The sequence below is a fragment of the Eptatretus burgeri genome, chromosome 17 (genome assembly GCF_056783735.1).
Source record: "Eptatretus burgeri isolate ZD-2024b chromosome 17, Ebu_testis_v1, whole genome shotgun sequence".
NCBI classification, from domain to species: domain Eukaryota; kingdom Metazoa; phylum Chordata; class Myxini; order Myxiniformes; family Myxinidae; genus Eptatretus; species Eptatretus burgeri.
The window spans coordinates 35265732-35280731 of NC_140977.1; the positions used below are offsets into that span (position 1 = coordinate 35265732).

The window sequence follows — 15000 nt, forward strand, 5'->3', positions numbered from 1 at the left end:
GGACTACAATCTGCAGAAATCTACAAATGACTTTCATCATCATTTCCACTGCAATGACTGCACTCAACAAGCTGGCACTACATGACTACCTTGTGCTGACTATACTCAATAGACTGCTGATATATCACTGGCAGGATAGCCTAGACCTCACCTCCATGCATAATCACCTCTGAGAGGTGTCGCCATGGTTCAAATGTCGACCCAGCTGTAAACTGTCGTCCTGGTGTTTCACAAGCAGGGCAATGTATCGTCATGTGCTTGAAGAACCATCGGAAGGACGTTAAGCCGGAGGACCCATCTGCCAAACTAGTCTTTGGTGGACATTGAAGATCCCACGGTGTCTTTCATGAAGAGTAGGCGAGTTATCGCCAGCAACCTGATCAAATCAGAATTGTGCCCTCGTGTGAAGGGACCCGAATTGGGCAGCCACACCTCAGCAATGATGCAACCAACATGATGAATTCAGAATCCAACTTGAGGGGGAGCACTCGGGAGAGTGCAAAACCTCCGCCGCCAATACTGCTGGGTCACTTGAGTGAACCTGATATCCTATTCATTGTAGGTCAAAACGGATCAGACTCCACTGAACCACGATTGAATAAACTAAACTGGATCGACGCACATGTAGAAATGCCAAAAAAGAAAAACCGAAATTTTTTTTGAAAAAAAAAGGTGCAAAATTTGTTGTTTTTTCTTCAACAAATTTTTTTTGGGGGGGGCTGGAAATCACTTAAAACATGTAGAAATGCAAAAAAAAAAAATTCAAATATTTGTCAAATAAAATAAATTATTTTGAAAAAGTTGCAAAATTTTGTTTTTTTTTCTCTCACAAATATGTTTATTTTTGGTTGGAAATCACTTTAAACATGTATAAATGCAAAAACAAAAATTCAAATATTTATTCAAAATGGCCACCATAGCGGCCATATTGAACTTTGGACCAAGTCCAAAATCTAATGGCATGATCCTTGGACCATACCTAATCCTCCCACCAAGTTTCGTCGAAATCGGTCCAGGAGTTTTTCCGTAATACTGTTCACAAACAAACACACAGACAGGGGTGAAAACAGTAACCTCCGTCCATCGTCGATGGCGGAGGTTAACTAGAGGGGGAGCACTCGGTAGAGTGCAAAACCTCCGCCGCCAATACTGCTGGGTCACTTAAGTGAACCTGATATCCTATTCATTGTAGGTCAAAACGGATCAGACTCTACTGAACCACGATTGAATAAACTAAACTAGATCGACGCGCATGTAGAAATGCCCAAAAAAAAATTGAAATTTTTTTTGAAAAAAAGTTTCAAAATTTCTGGGTTTTTTTTTTCTCTAACAAATTTTTTTGGGGGGTTGGAAATCACTTAAAACATGTAGAAATGCAAAAAAAATTCAAATATTTTTCAAATCAAATCGAAATTTTTTTGAAAAAAAAGTTGCAAAATTTCTGGGTTTTTTTTTCTCTAACAAATTTTTTTGGGGGGTTGGAAATCACTTAAAACATGTAGAAATGCAAAAAAAATTCAAGTACTTTTCAAATAAAATCGAAATTTTTTTGAAAAAAAGTTGCAAAATTTTGGGGTTTTTTTCTCTAACAATTTTTTTTTTGGTTGGAAATCACTTAAAACGTGGAAAAGCAAAAAAAAAAAATTCAAATATCTTTTCAAAATGGCCGCGATAGCGGCCATATTGGATTTTTTGGACCAGGCCCAAAATCTAATTGCATGATCCTTGGACCATACCTAATCCTCCCACCAAGTTTCGTCGAAATCCGTGCAGGAGTTTTTCCGTAATACTGTTTACAAATAAACATGCAGAGGTGAAAACAGTAACCTCCATCCATCTTCGATGGCGGAGGTTAATAACAAGTCATGTTTTATCGTTTGTTGTGTTCTAATTGTTGTTGTAGAGTAAAATGATTGATCGTAAGATTACACAAGAGGTGGGGGGGGGGGGAGGAGTGGAGATTTGTATCGATAACTGTTGTTAAATGAACTGTTCACATTCCACATGAAGTTGCGTGGAATTTCATGGGATGGTTGTGCAGCGGTTCGACTGTCCAAAATGAGGGTAATCTTCTTCTGACCTGATCTTATTTTAAAACAAAACAAAGAAAAAGGAATATCGAAGCGGCATCACCGCTTAAAGAAGAAGAATAAGAAGAAGAAACATGGGAACTGCAATAATATAATTAATGTGTTCCAAGGAATGGATTAAATATTTGGGGCTACAACTATTACTGATCGGCATGCCCAGATAAGGGGTGTAGCGACTCCCTTGGGGGGGGGGGGGTGGACCCTTTTGCACTTTGTTCCCTTGGGACTGGGGGAATGCAGGTGAGGTCAGGGAAGGAATTTGTAAATTATTCAGGGTGCCAGCGATGGCTCGCCCACTCGTCGCGAAGGACACCGTGCGATCTTTAACATCCACCATCTAATGCTGCCAGACAGGAGATCATTTTAACGTCCATCCGATGGACGGCCCACACACTGGTGAATCTCCCTGCGAAACACCTGGATGACGGTTTATAGCCGGGTCACTATTCAAACCCAGGCTAGACCGCTTGGAGGCGAGTGTGCGTACATCCAGGCTATCCTGCCAGCCGGAAATCTCTGGAACAGCTGAAGGGAATTACAATAATGGCGTAACCCTCCTCTCCTCCTTCCATTGTGATTATACGGCGTTGTGAGCACAATCCCTATTGTTTAATTTTGACATGATGTATGAAATCGAGGGTACATACTGTACATGCGTGTTCCTCAGGATGTTGGATGGGTCTGATTTGGCATTACGCAAAGTTGGGACCTAAAGCGTGCGTCGGTCGGTGTGTTTTCAATCCTACGATGACACCGATATGCAGCTGCTAACATTACACGTGATGGAGCAGGAACAGGTTTGATGATATATTTATGATTCCATTGTATGAGGTTTTTGTTGTTGTTGTTGTTGTTGTTGTTGTTTGCATGGTGTCCATTTCTATTCATCATAGTTTGTGCGTGCAAGGTGACGCTTCATTCGCCGCACGCATTGTGTGGCGTTCTCGTGGAGTGGTGTTGTGCTTCATTGTTCCTTGTTTAAATCAAGACAATATAACCGAAATCCTCCAACTCTCCCATCTCCCCAAACCGTGCATCTCGTACAGGGCAGGAGAACAGACATTCTTGGTGAATACTTCATACCGTGATGTGGATTTGTCTCACCCACTGTCTTCGGGGGGCATTGAGCGAATTGAGGTTTTACTTCATGCCATCATCGGGGCGCACTCACATGCACTCGAAACCGAGCCAATCTCCTTGCGTTTGATTAAATCGCATCCATTCTAGCATTTTACGTTCTCTCGTGGCAGGTGAGTCGTTTTTAATGTTCTTAAAGAGCGAGGAACGCCATTAGCCTTAAATATCGGGTTTGTTTGTTTTATTTCTTTGACAAAATGTCCAAATTTCCTCTTGAGGTTCAGTCATTCAAACTCCTGGGTCTCACCATCAGCCATGATCTTTCTTGAGCAAACGACATCTCAAAGTTGGCCTTCAAAGCCAGCCGCCGACTGGACATCTTTCATCGTACAAGGTCTTTCTTCGGTACACCTGAATGCCTATCCGCCTACAAGGCCTTCATCCACAGCTTCATGGAGTACTGCTCTCCCCTCTGAGCTGGCTTCCCTGCCTCACATTTTGCTCCACTTGATGCTGTGGAAACCGAGGCCTTCAACATCATTAGAATCTCCCACGATGAAGCTGAGCCTATGGGCTTATCACTTCGCCATCGCAGAAAGGTCGGTGGTCTCTATGTCTTAATGCTTCCTTTCTGGTCTTGCACCCTCTGCTCTTTCAATACTTTATCCCTCCTCTCCCCTCCCCCTCCCAGGAGGAAAAACACGGGGTAACCTTCCTGGGTTGGATTGCAGTAGTGTGTGTCAGGGTGGTGCTCAAGTGTCGTCCACCAGACGGAGGTCTCTTTGGGTGAACCTGAGGTGGTCCCTTCGGGTGGGTTGCATCCATGCTGAACTTCTCAAGGCTGGTGGAAATGCGATAATGGTATCATTGTATGCAGTTCTGTGCTCTGTCTGCAACACAGGCATCGTCCCATCTGACTGGTTTTAAAAGTGCCCTCGTTGTCCCTCTCTGGAAAGAGAAGGTTGATCGCCAGGACGGCAACAACTAATGAAGGGTGACGCTGTTCTCAGTGCCGGGCAAGATCCTTGCTTGGATAATTCTTCATTGGGTTTGCCACCATCTGCATGAGCACCAGCGCCCGGAGCAGTCAGGCTTTACACCAAAGACGTTCGCATTCAATATGATTCAGTTAATTGGGATGTCCCCTAGAGGATTCTCCGTCTTCACCGGTGCCACGAAAGTTGATCGATCTGATGTCTGAACTACACTCTGGTACAGTGAGTGCTGTGAGGTGTGGTGGTTCCATCTCCGACTTATTTCCAGTTCTGACTGGATATTGTCAACAGTGTGTACTAGCCCCGACACTCTTCAACACTTGTATGGACTAGATTCTGGGGAGGATGTCGAAGAGATCAAGCTGCCGTGCATTGCTTGGGAATGTCAAGATCTCTGATCTTGATTTCGCAGATGATGTAGTCATCCTTGTGGAAACACTGGATGTCCTTGTAAGGGCCCTCAAGGCACTTAATGAGGAATTGGAGCAGCTTGGATTACACGTTTCTTGGGTCAAAACAAAGATCCAGGCTTTCCAATGACATCTTGGATGCTGCCATCTTGTCTGTACCTGTTTGTGGTGAGGATGTTGAGGTCACGGAGAGATTCACTTATCCTGGCAGTGATATTCACGTCTCCGCAGGTTGTGAGCCGGGGGTCAATAGACGTCTTTGTCTTGCCTGGGGAATCATGGATTCACTGGATCATGGGGTGTGGTACTGTTGGTACCTGTACAGGAGGATGAAAGTCTGAGTCTTCAGGTCCTTGGTGCTTCCAGTCTTGCTCTCCGGATGTGAGACTTGGACTCTGACAAAGGTTCTGAACTGAAGACTTAACTCCTTCGGTAACAGGTCTCTTCGGAGAATCCTTGGCTATTGCTGATCGGACTTTGTGTCCAACAAGCGGTTGCTGAGAGAGACTCAAGTGAGATTTGTTCCCTGCATAATCCGTGAGCGTTAGCTGCGGCTGTATGGACATGTGTCTCGATTTCCTGACGCTGATCCTGTTCACCAGATTCTCTCAGAGAGAGAGCCTTGTGAGTGGAGGGGGCCAATGGGACGACCATGTGCCTCGTGGTTGCAGCAGGTTGATCGGCATCTCAAGGAGATGGGGATGGGCAAGGCATCTGCCTGGGGGATGGCCAGACGGAGGTCCCTGGAGTACCGAGGGAAAGTGGACGTGGTAATGCGCTGCTCTGGAGCATGCCCCCACACCTGACCTGACCTGACCTAACGTAACCCCCCGGTTTCCACAGGGCTCACACAGTGCATCATCAACTCTCTTCTTGTAAAACTACCTAAATCCAGGATCACTCCACTCATTTGTTCCTCTTTTTCCCTGCTTGTGGAATCAACTTCTAGAAACTCTTCAATCTCATTTGTGTCTCCAAGTCTTCAAGACAGCTGTTCACCACCATCTCAGATTGTGCCCAATGTAAAACCATTTTTTTTACCCTCGTTAACTCCACCCAAATCCCTCATCATTTTCCAGTTTTCCCTCCTTGGAGTTTCCCTTTCCTTGCACGCGTGTTTTGTGTCCTCTATTTGTCTTTTGTCTGTTCCATCATGATCCGTTCAGTGTGCTCGCTATCCCACGAGCCTCGACTATGCATACAAAAAATAATTTGCTCATTCACTGGAGTACCACAATGTGTAATATTTGTCTTTGAGCTTTTTGTCCCCCACCCCTCCGACAAGGTCAGAGATGGAGGAACTTAAAATGAGCTCCGTCCCACCGACCGACCAATTGGCTGAATTATGTTGCCATGGCAACCATCTTGGTCACTTTGTGTGTGTTTGCGATATTTCCAAAGCCATTGAACATTTAGCTTTCATATTACATAGATCTATTCCTCATGCCACCCGAAAGGTGGGGGACCTCATGTATCAGGTCTTTGTTATTAACCTCCACCATCTTCGAAGATGGATGGAGGTTACTGTTTTCAGCCCTTTCTGTTTGTTTGTTTGTTTGTGAACAGTATTACGGAAAAACTCCTCAACGGATTTCGACGAAACTTGGTGGGGGGGGGGGGATAAGGTATGGTCCAAGGATCATGCCATTAAATTTTGGACTTGATCCCCCCCCCAAGGAAAAATTGTTACCCCCCCAAAAAAAATTTAGAGAAAAAATATTTCTTTTGCATTTCTACATGTTTTGTGATTTCCAACCCCCCTGAAAAATTGTTACCCCCCCCCCAAAAAATTTAGAGAAAAAATCTTTCTTTTGCATTCCTACATGTTTTGTGATTTCCAACACCCCCCAAAAGAAATTGTTACCCCCCCCCCCCCCAAAAAGGGGAAAAAATTTTTTTTTGCATTTCTGCATGTTTTAAGTGATTTCCAACCCCCCAAAAACATTATTACTCCCCCCAAAAAAAAATTGTTCGAGAAAAATTTTTTTTCATTTCTACATGTTTTAAGTGATTTCCAAACCCCCCAAAAACAAAAAAATTGTTAGAGAAAATTTTTTTTTTGCATTTCTACATCTTTTAAGTGATATCCACACCCCCCCCCCAAAAAAGAAATTGTTAGAGAAAAAAAAATTTTGCAACTTTTTTTTCAACAAAATTTCGATTTCTTTTTTGTGCCTCGTGGTTGCAGCAGGTTGTTTTTTCTACATGTTTTAAGTGATTTCCAACCCCCCCCCAAAAAAAAAATGTTGGAGAAAAGAACTATAACTCTATCAGCACTGTTGACATCATATTTAATGAATAAGATATAAGGTTCACTTGAGTGACCCAGCAGTATTGGCGGCGGAGGTTTTGCACTCTCCCGAGTGCTCCCCCTCTAGTTTGTTATAATAGGCATCCGATTGCTTATTTTTCACCTCGCCTGAAAGGAGAGGCCATTGTGGTGTGCATGCGTGCACGCAGATGAACTTTCTATTTCAATATATTTCTAGTCTATTTCAATATAGCGTCATGGTTTGTGAAAGAGGTCACCAAGACAAATACCCTGGAGAGGCTCTGCCTCGTTAAATGCTCCATCTTGTTTTTGATGCGTTGAAACTCGGATGGTTGTGACCGCCTTTTCAAAAAACACGCTTTTCTTTTGTAAGTCGGTCGAGACAGAAGGGAATGTTTACATATTATATATGCATCATGGGGGGGTTTGGGAGATGAAGGGGAGAGTTAAAGGAAAGAATAGTCGAGCTCTTCAATAGTTGTACTTAGTTATTTTTTTTTTTTGGTCTCTGTAAACAGTCACGTTGGTGCACCGGTGATCTGACTGCACCAGCAGGGTCACCAAACACCCAATATTATTTTGGGCTAAAGAAATGGGTTCAGGTTTAATTGCTGTTTTTCGAGTCGTCTCAAGAACAAATGTCTTCCCTTGCACTGACACTACTACCTGCAGATACCAGTGATCCTATCATCACCCAGTATCTGTATTCAAATCTTTAATAAACTTGTATTTTTCAATCTGTATTCGAAATCCACGATTTTAATTTTTTTTTTTTGTGTCCTGTGCCGGTTACGGTGAACTGATTGCCGCAAGTTTGGCGAGCATCGAAATCCTTTTGGAGCGAAGGTCTTGAGGAGGGTGTTAAACATGGAGCGGGTGCTGGTTGCGTGAAATGGCAAATGTATATCTTTTTGTCGTCGCTTTAAGCGAATTGTGTTTATGTCGACGTGAGACCAATCAACGATTTAACCACGATAACTGAATTGGTGTTCATTACTGCGAACATGTGAAATCCATCTCGACTCTCCATGTGAAAATCAATGGTAAGTGAATGCTTCATCTTAAAGGATATCTATTTATAACACATATGTAAAGACGGTGGAATTTTTGCCCCACCTCCCCCTCTCTCGCCCTCACCCCATGATCCATGCAAGTCCATTCCTCTCCCTCCTCCGCCTTGCTGTCATCTCCACCTCAACTTCTCTCCTTTCTCTCCCAACCCCCCTGCCATATAGTTCCCGTTACTTCCCCATCTCTTCATTTTCTCAATTCTAATTTTCTCATTTTCATCGCAAACACCCGATCCCTCGTCCCCACAGCACCCATTCACACATATACGTTTATAAACTGTTGGTCCCAACCGCATCAACAGCAGCAGTGTATTCGATTCCTTCTTCTGTTTTTTTTATTTATTTTAAGGCGTAACCTGTGGTTATCCGTGGTTATGCCAAAGGATTCGATTTTTAATCTCGACCTACACAAGGTTAGAGAGTTCACCGAAGTTCGCTACTAAAACAATGGCTTCACAACAAATTTCGGACCCGTCGCAATGTCCCTGCAGCTCTTGAAAGTTTACGGAAACATGACGAGGGTAAACTTGGTGTGGCAGACATTTTCTGCATCCTCGAGATCAAACTCCATGTACGCGACATCACTTCTCACCGGACAAGTTATTGTGTTGCGGACACATTATTCACTAAAATTGTGCACAAATTTACAAACCCTCACGGGTGCGTCCAATTAGGGACAGCTCGAGCAAACATTGGCAGCGTACACTGCTGATGTCAACTTGGCCAATTGAATTGGTTCATACATAAATCGCCCTGATGTTGACATCTCCATAGCCGTGGTGAGATGTCGTTAGGGTGTGTTAGATAGTCGATGGCATTTGTTTTGCTGATTTGCTAGGGTGAAAGAAAGAACTTTGTCTCCAAAAAAATTTGTTAAAACTGTTACTTTTTCTGTAAATTTTTTGATTAACGGACCTTGATTCACTTCCCTTTTATATTCCTGCTCAGGAAACAAAAATAACATGTATTTGATCGGCTTGGTAGGTAGCCTACCTAGGTGTGCTCACTCAGCTCCGAGCTATCTAACCTGGGTTTGAATCTCGACTCGGCTACAAACTGTCACCTTGGTGTTTCGCATGCAGGGCGATGCATCAACGTGTACGCCGTCCAGAGGAAGGACGTTCAGCCGGAAGACCTGACTGTCGGCACTGGATGTTAAATATCCTAAAGGTGTCTCTTACGAAGAGTGCGTGAGTTTTTGCTGGCCACCTGGATGCATCACAAATTCTTGCCACGGTCGAACGTCAGGCCTGGCCAAGCGGTTCCAGAAAGGCACCGGCCAGAATTGTTCCCCATCGGGCAACCCGTCAACGTACAAATAATTGGGGTTATTACTGAAGAAGAGAAGAAGCAGAACCATATTGATTTTCTTGTTGGGCCTAATGGGACAGACTTAATTAATCATTGCCAAATGGCCAATTTCGACCTTTTTGGCCTCAAAATTGGTCGATATTCTGATGTTGTTGTTTTTTTTAATCTTTCTTCAAATCCCCAATGACGTGTCTGGTGTATAGTGCTGTACAGTATTGTACGTTGTAGTATGATTTCCTTCGTTAACGGTGAGCGAGTTATCATCAACGCCTCGAGCGAATTACAAATTCCTGTCTGAACTGCGGGTTGCAAGTGTTCTTGGAGTGTCCTTGACACAAGCTTACTTACACTGCTTGCTATCTGTGTGTTTGCTGTCTGGGCAGCTCCTTCTGCAATGTAAATAAATTGACCAGCTTGTTCACATGTTTCGCAAAAACTGCCTCTTTCAGATACAAATGACAACCAATTTGAATTTAATTGGAATTGGCTAATAACATGGGTATTATTATCATCGTACTCCTCCCATGCCCCCCCCTCATTCCCGTGTGTTAAATTTGCATATTTCTCCCTATGGAAATAATGTTCATGTCACAACTCGAGGTGTTCAAGTTCCGTCCACACGTTTGTTGCACTTTTAAAAAGGTAAGCAATTTTGGGTTGGAGAATGCATCTTCGTCTTCTTTTTTCCTATGCAGCACCAGGCTGTGTGGGGTAGCATCATTTGCTGAGGCCGTGCCCTCCACCGATGAGGGCACGAATTTGTAATTTGTTCAGGATGCCGGCGAATGGTGATGGCTCACCAACTCTTTGTGAAGGACACCATTGGAGCTTTGACGCCCATCGACTGATGTTTGCAGACGGGACACCCAGTTGAACATCCATCCGATGGACGGCAAGCGTATCGATGAGTCGCCCTGCTTGTGAACGCGGATGAAAGTTTGTAGCTGGGCCGGGATTCGAACCCAGGCTAAACAGCTCAGAGACGAGTGTGCGCACCTCTAATCCATCCTGCCAGCCCTGTGGAATGAATTTACAGATGGGAGAGAGCGATGGAATCCTTGAAATGCAGCTTTGTTGATTGTTGCTCTCATCGTCCTCTTCTTTTCATTCGACCATATAATGTTTCTCTGTCTCTAGATCGGTGGAAGATGGAAAGTAAGCGTTTAAAGGTATGTTGAATTGCAGGAAGAGGCAAATAAAAGGCAATGAACACAATGAGCCCATACATTAGAGTTGACCATTAAGAGCTGTCAGGTTTTTGGTCCCAAGAATAAATGGTTATGAATCGAAAGAACCTGAATTTTAAATACATTTTTAAAAAAACAACTAATAACGACTCATCATGTATAAAACAAATCCAAAACCACAACCACAAAAGGCAGGTGAGGAAACACGTCAAGAGGGATGTTTCATTCAGAGTAGGTAGTGCATGGAATTGTTTCCCTGGAAAGGTAGTGGCGACAGGAAGCCATATGTAGGTTTGCATTTGAGATTGATACCTGGAAGCATTGGGAATGAAGGGGAACATGCATATTGACAGGAATGATAGATAGCAATTGGGTGTGGAACGGTGATTGTTTACCTGTGTTTAGTGACTGTGATACCTGTGTGAGGGTCTCGTCCGTCACAAGGTGCATGTGTCGTCGGCGTTTGTTCATTCCTCACCCCAGAACACTCCTGCATCTCCTCCTCTACCCTCTCCTCTCCCCCAAAACCCTAGTGATGTCCCTGTGCCTATCCCAGTTTTCCTGTTTAATTTAATGACAATTTGATTTTCCACTTTATATCCTCGTGTGCAAAACCATTGCTATTGGGTGGAATTGCCGATAACTCCCATGGTGGACAGCACAGCGAGTCTCTGATTGGCAGGGAAATGCACAATGGGTAATGATGTCGTCAGTGGCAAACTTTGAAACCCTCGTTATTTGTTTCCTTCAATTGGTTCCGCTCGACCTCCATGACGGTCGGCCCTGGCTAATCTTGCACGATTAACCCTCGTGATTTCTTAACCGCTCTTGTTGTCCCCCACTTCTCCGACAAGGCCAGAGCTCTGTCCGACCGACTGACCGATCATCCGTCCATGTACTTTTATATACGCGAGATTTCAAAGACCGTTGAACATTTACCTTTCATATTACAGATATCTATTTCTCATGATGTTATCTCAACCTGATTATATCACGGCTGTGATGGGCTGAGTTATGTTGCCATGGCAACCACATTGGCAACCACATTGGCAACTTGGCTTGTGTACGTCATAATTCAAAAACCGTTTCAGATTTAGCTTTCGTATGACACAGATCTATTTCTCATACCACCCAAAAAGTGGGGGACCTGGAGTATCAGCTCCTTGTTCCCATTAAAGTTACCTTACTGATATTAACGTGCTCTATATTTTATTATTTCCCCCCCTCCCCCCACTTACCTGCAATCACACCACACTTAGGTCTCACACCTAATTGAAGCACATACCGGCCATGGCATTGTTCTGAATATATAGTGGAATAGTTTGCGTGCATTTGATTTACAGGAGGCTCTGCCTATCTGATTGACATCTATTCCAAAAGGATGCCTGCTCTATTGGATGTGGTATCCCCTCCCACAAAGCTTTTCCTTTCGTCGGGTTCGAATCAAAAGGAAATCAAATCCAGAGCCAATATCCTTGTTTTTCATTCTTCTTTTCCCTCAGTTAAGGGGGTCCCAGAAAACTTCCAACTTCTTACAAACTCCCTGTGATGTTGGTTTTGAGTTCTATCTCAGTCATTTCACTTTAAACTTATCGTGGCATTCATCTCGGAAATGGCATAAACAAACAGTATTTATAATCGCTTACCCAGTGTGCGTCACAGTTGCGTTACAATGGACTGTTAACATTGGTGTTAACATTGGTAAACGAAGCAAGCTTGTAGTTATCACTTACTATTTAAGAGTATTCTCGTTCACTTGGATTTCAGATTGAATACGATGGTGTGATGCATTTCCCAATTCCCTTTGGAGTATCTTTGGAATGTTCTTTGCTGTCACTTTATTGTGAACGATTTTTAGGGTTCTCATCACTGAGACTGCAATGAGGAGTGCATCGTGCTTCATTCCTCTTTCTCTTCATTGATGTAACCATGCCTGTCCCTGTATCCTTTGTCCACCTCTGTACAAATAATTGTTACACATTTTTACTGAAACAAACCGGCTTCATTGTTACGTATTGCGATCAAAAGTTATGGAGTTGTTTACATAGACATTCAACAGGCTTATTCAGTGCTCGTCACGTGTGACACCTGACAACTTTCCAGACAGGTAAGCCGCCGTTCCAACGTACACAAGAAGATGGAGCAATCCTCCGAACTTCCTTGTATTCAATGGAACTTTGCAATTTTTCACAAACAACAAATTGTTCTCGGGGTTGGTGTGAAATGATGTCGCATTGCAGGGCTACAGCATAAACCGATTGAATCGGATTCACAAGAAGACGCAACAATATCCGTCAAGATGTCTAAAGAAATGCCAGATAGTTCCAGGGTCCCACTCCACCCCCTCTCCGCCATCACATGACCACAAGCTCCAAGACGAAGGCAAGAGAAAAGCGATTTCAATTATTATAACCACTAGAGGGGGGTGCAGCATAAGAAATGAAATGCATAACTGTGAACACAGAATACTTACCTGGACATCTAAGAGTTGGGATATCGCCATCTCTACAACAACGATTCATTAACAACCTTCAACTTTGATTCGACGTTTCATTTGTCCGTATCCCCAGAAGACACAAGAAGTACTGTCTCGGAAATGTGTCTGACGAAGATCTTCACTGTCCCTTCTCTTACCTCCTTTACCCTTGACTTTACAGACCTTCCCATCGCTGCTGGGAATTGTTTTGACAATAAGTCCCATTGGCCACTCATTCTGATTGACTTGTTTATCCTTCAGTAAGACAAGGAAACCTACTTGAATGTTCGGTCTCTCAGATTGCCATTTGTGGAGATTCTGAAGCATTATGACATACTGTGCCTCCAGCGGTCACAAGACATGTTGACGAGGCTTTGTACCACTGACGTTTGTAGAAGTCCTTAGTGCTGAACTCCCCAGGTGGTGTGGACAGTGCACTGACCTGAGTGGGAAACACTGTTGGAGTCTGGATGAATGGCGACTCCTTGCATTAACAACAGCTGAAACCTCAGCCACGTCATGCTCCGCCACTACCCAATCTCGCTGGCAAATACTTGGAGCCCACAAGCGAAAATGGCCAATCAAAGTTTGTGGACATGAGTCAAGCCATGATTCTGAAAATCTTCCATCTCTCACCAAAGACATGCTGGTTGATTCTTCAATTCAATACGTGATATGCACTCACTGAGGTCGACAGCACGAGCATTTTCACAATGAATTACTGCACAGATGGTCTCAAAGAACTGCGAACTAACAGAGGATGCAAGATCGAGACTTTCAAAGCAAGGTCGAAAGGAAGAGGCATATTGTCAAGGGAGCTTTTACTATACAGGTGTGAGGGTAAACATATACTACCACTTCGCTCAACTCTCAAGAATGTCTTGAGTCTTGCTTGAAAAGTAATGCTTGGCGTAACATTTGAAGTCTAATTGGAGCGTATTCAATTACATTCGCTCCACAAAAGCTCACGTCGTTTCAGGATGTGACTAATGTATATATATATGTATATATATATATATATATATATATATATATATATATATATATATATATATATATATATATATATATATATATATATATATATATATATATATATATATGTATATGTATATATATATATATATATATATATATATATATGTATATATGTATATATATGTATATATATATATATATATATATATGTATATATATATATATATGTGTATATGTATGTATGTATATGTATGTATGTATGTATATGTATATATATATATATATATATATATATATATATATATATATATATATGTATATGTATGTATGTATGTGTATATGTATGTATATATACACGTATGTATATATGTATATATGTATGTATATATACGTATGTATATATGTATATATGTATGTATATATACGTATGTATGTATATATATGTATATATATATATATGTATATATATATATATATATATATATGTATATGTATATATATATATATGTATATATATATGTATATGTATATATATATATATATGTATATATATGTATATATATGTATATATATATATATATGTATATCTTCTTCTTCCTCTTTCGGCTTGCTCCCGCTAGGGGTCGCCACAGCGGACCAACTGTCTCCATTTTGCTCTATCCTCCACATCTTCCATTGACACTCCAACCACCCGCATGTCCGCCCTCACCGCATCCATGAACCTCTTCTTTGGCCTTCCTCTTCTCCTCCTGCCTGGCGGCTCCATCTTCAACATCCTTCTCCCGATATACTCCGTTTCCCTCCTGTGCACATGTCCAAACCATCTCAATCTCGCCTCTCTCACTTTGTCTCCAAACCGTCCTACCTGCGCTGTCCCTCTAATACACTCATTTCTTATCCTATCCATCCTCGTCACTCCCAACGAGAATCGCAGCATCTTTAACTCTGCCACCTCCAGCTCTGCTTCCTGTCTTTTTGTGAGCGCCACCGCCTCCAAACCATACAACATAGCTGGTCTCACTACCGTCTTGTATACTTTCCCCTTCACTCTTGCAGCTACCCTTCTGTCACAAATCACTCCTGCAACTCTTCTCCACCCACTCCATCCTGCCTGCACTCTCTTTTTCACTTCTC

At 42.6% G+C, this 15000-nt stretch overlaps 1 protein-coding gene across 2 annotated transcripts in view; it reads left to right on the top strand.

Moving 5' to 3' along the window:
• The window catches only part of LOC147009726 (cdc42 effector protein 4-like), a 29126-nt gene that overhangs the window by 7783 nt on the left and 6343 nt on the right, over nucleotides 1-15000 (top strand). The window contains exon 2 of one of the 2 annotated variants that reach the window (XM_085860862.1): nucleotides 2758-2887. The exons of the other annotated variant lie outside the window; for it this stretch is intronic. The gene's annotated coding sequence lies outside the window, so the exon portion shown is untranslated. The remainder of the gene's footprint in view (nucleotides 1-2757; nucleotides 2888-15000) is intronic. 2 annotated transcript variants of the gene reach the window in all.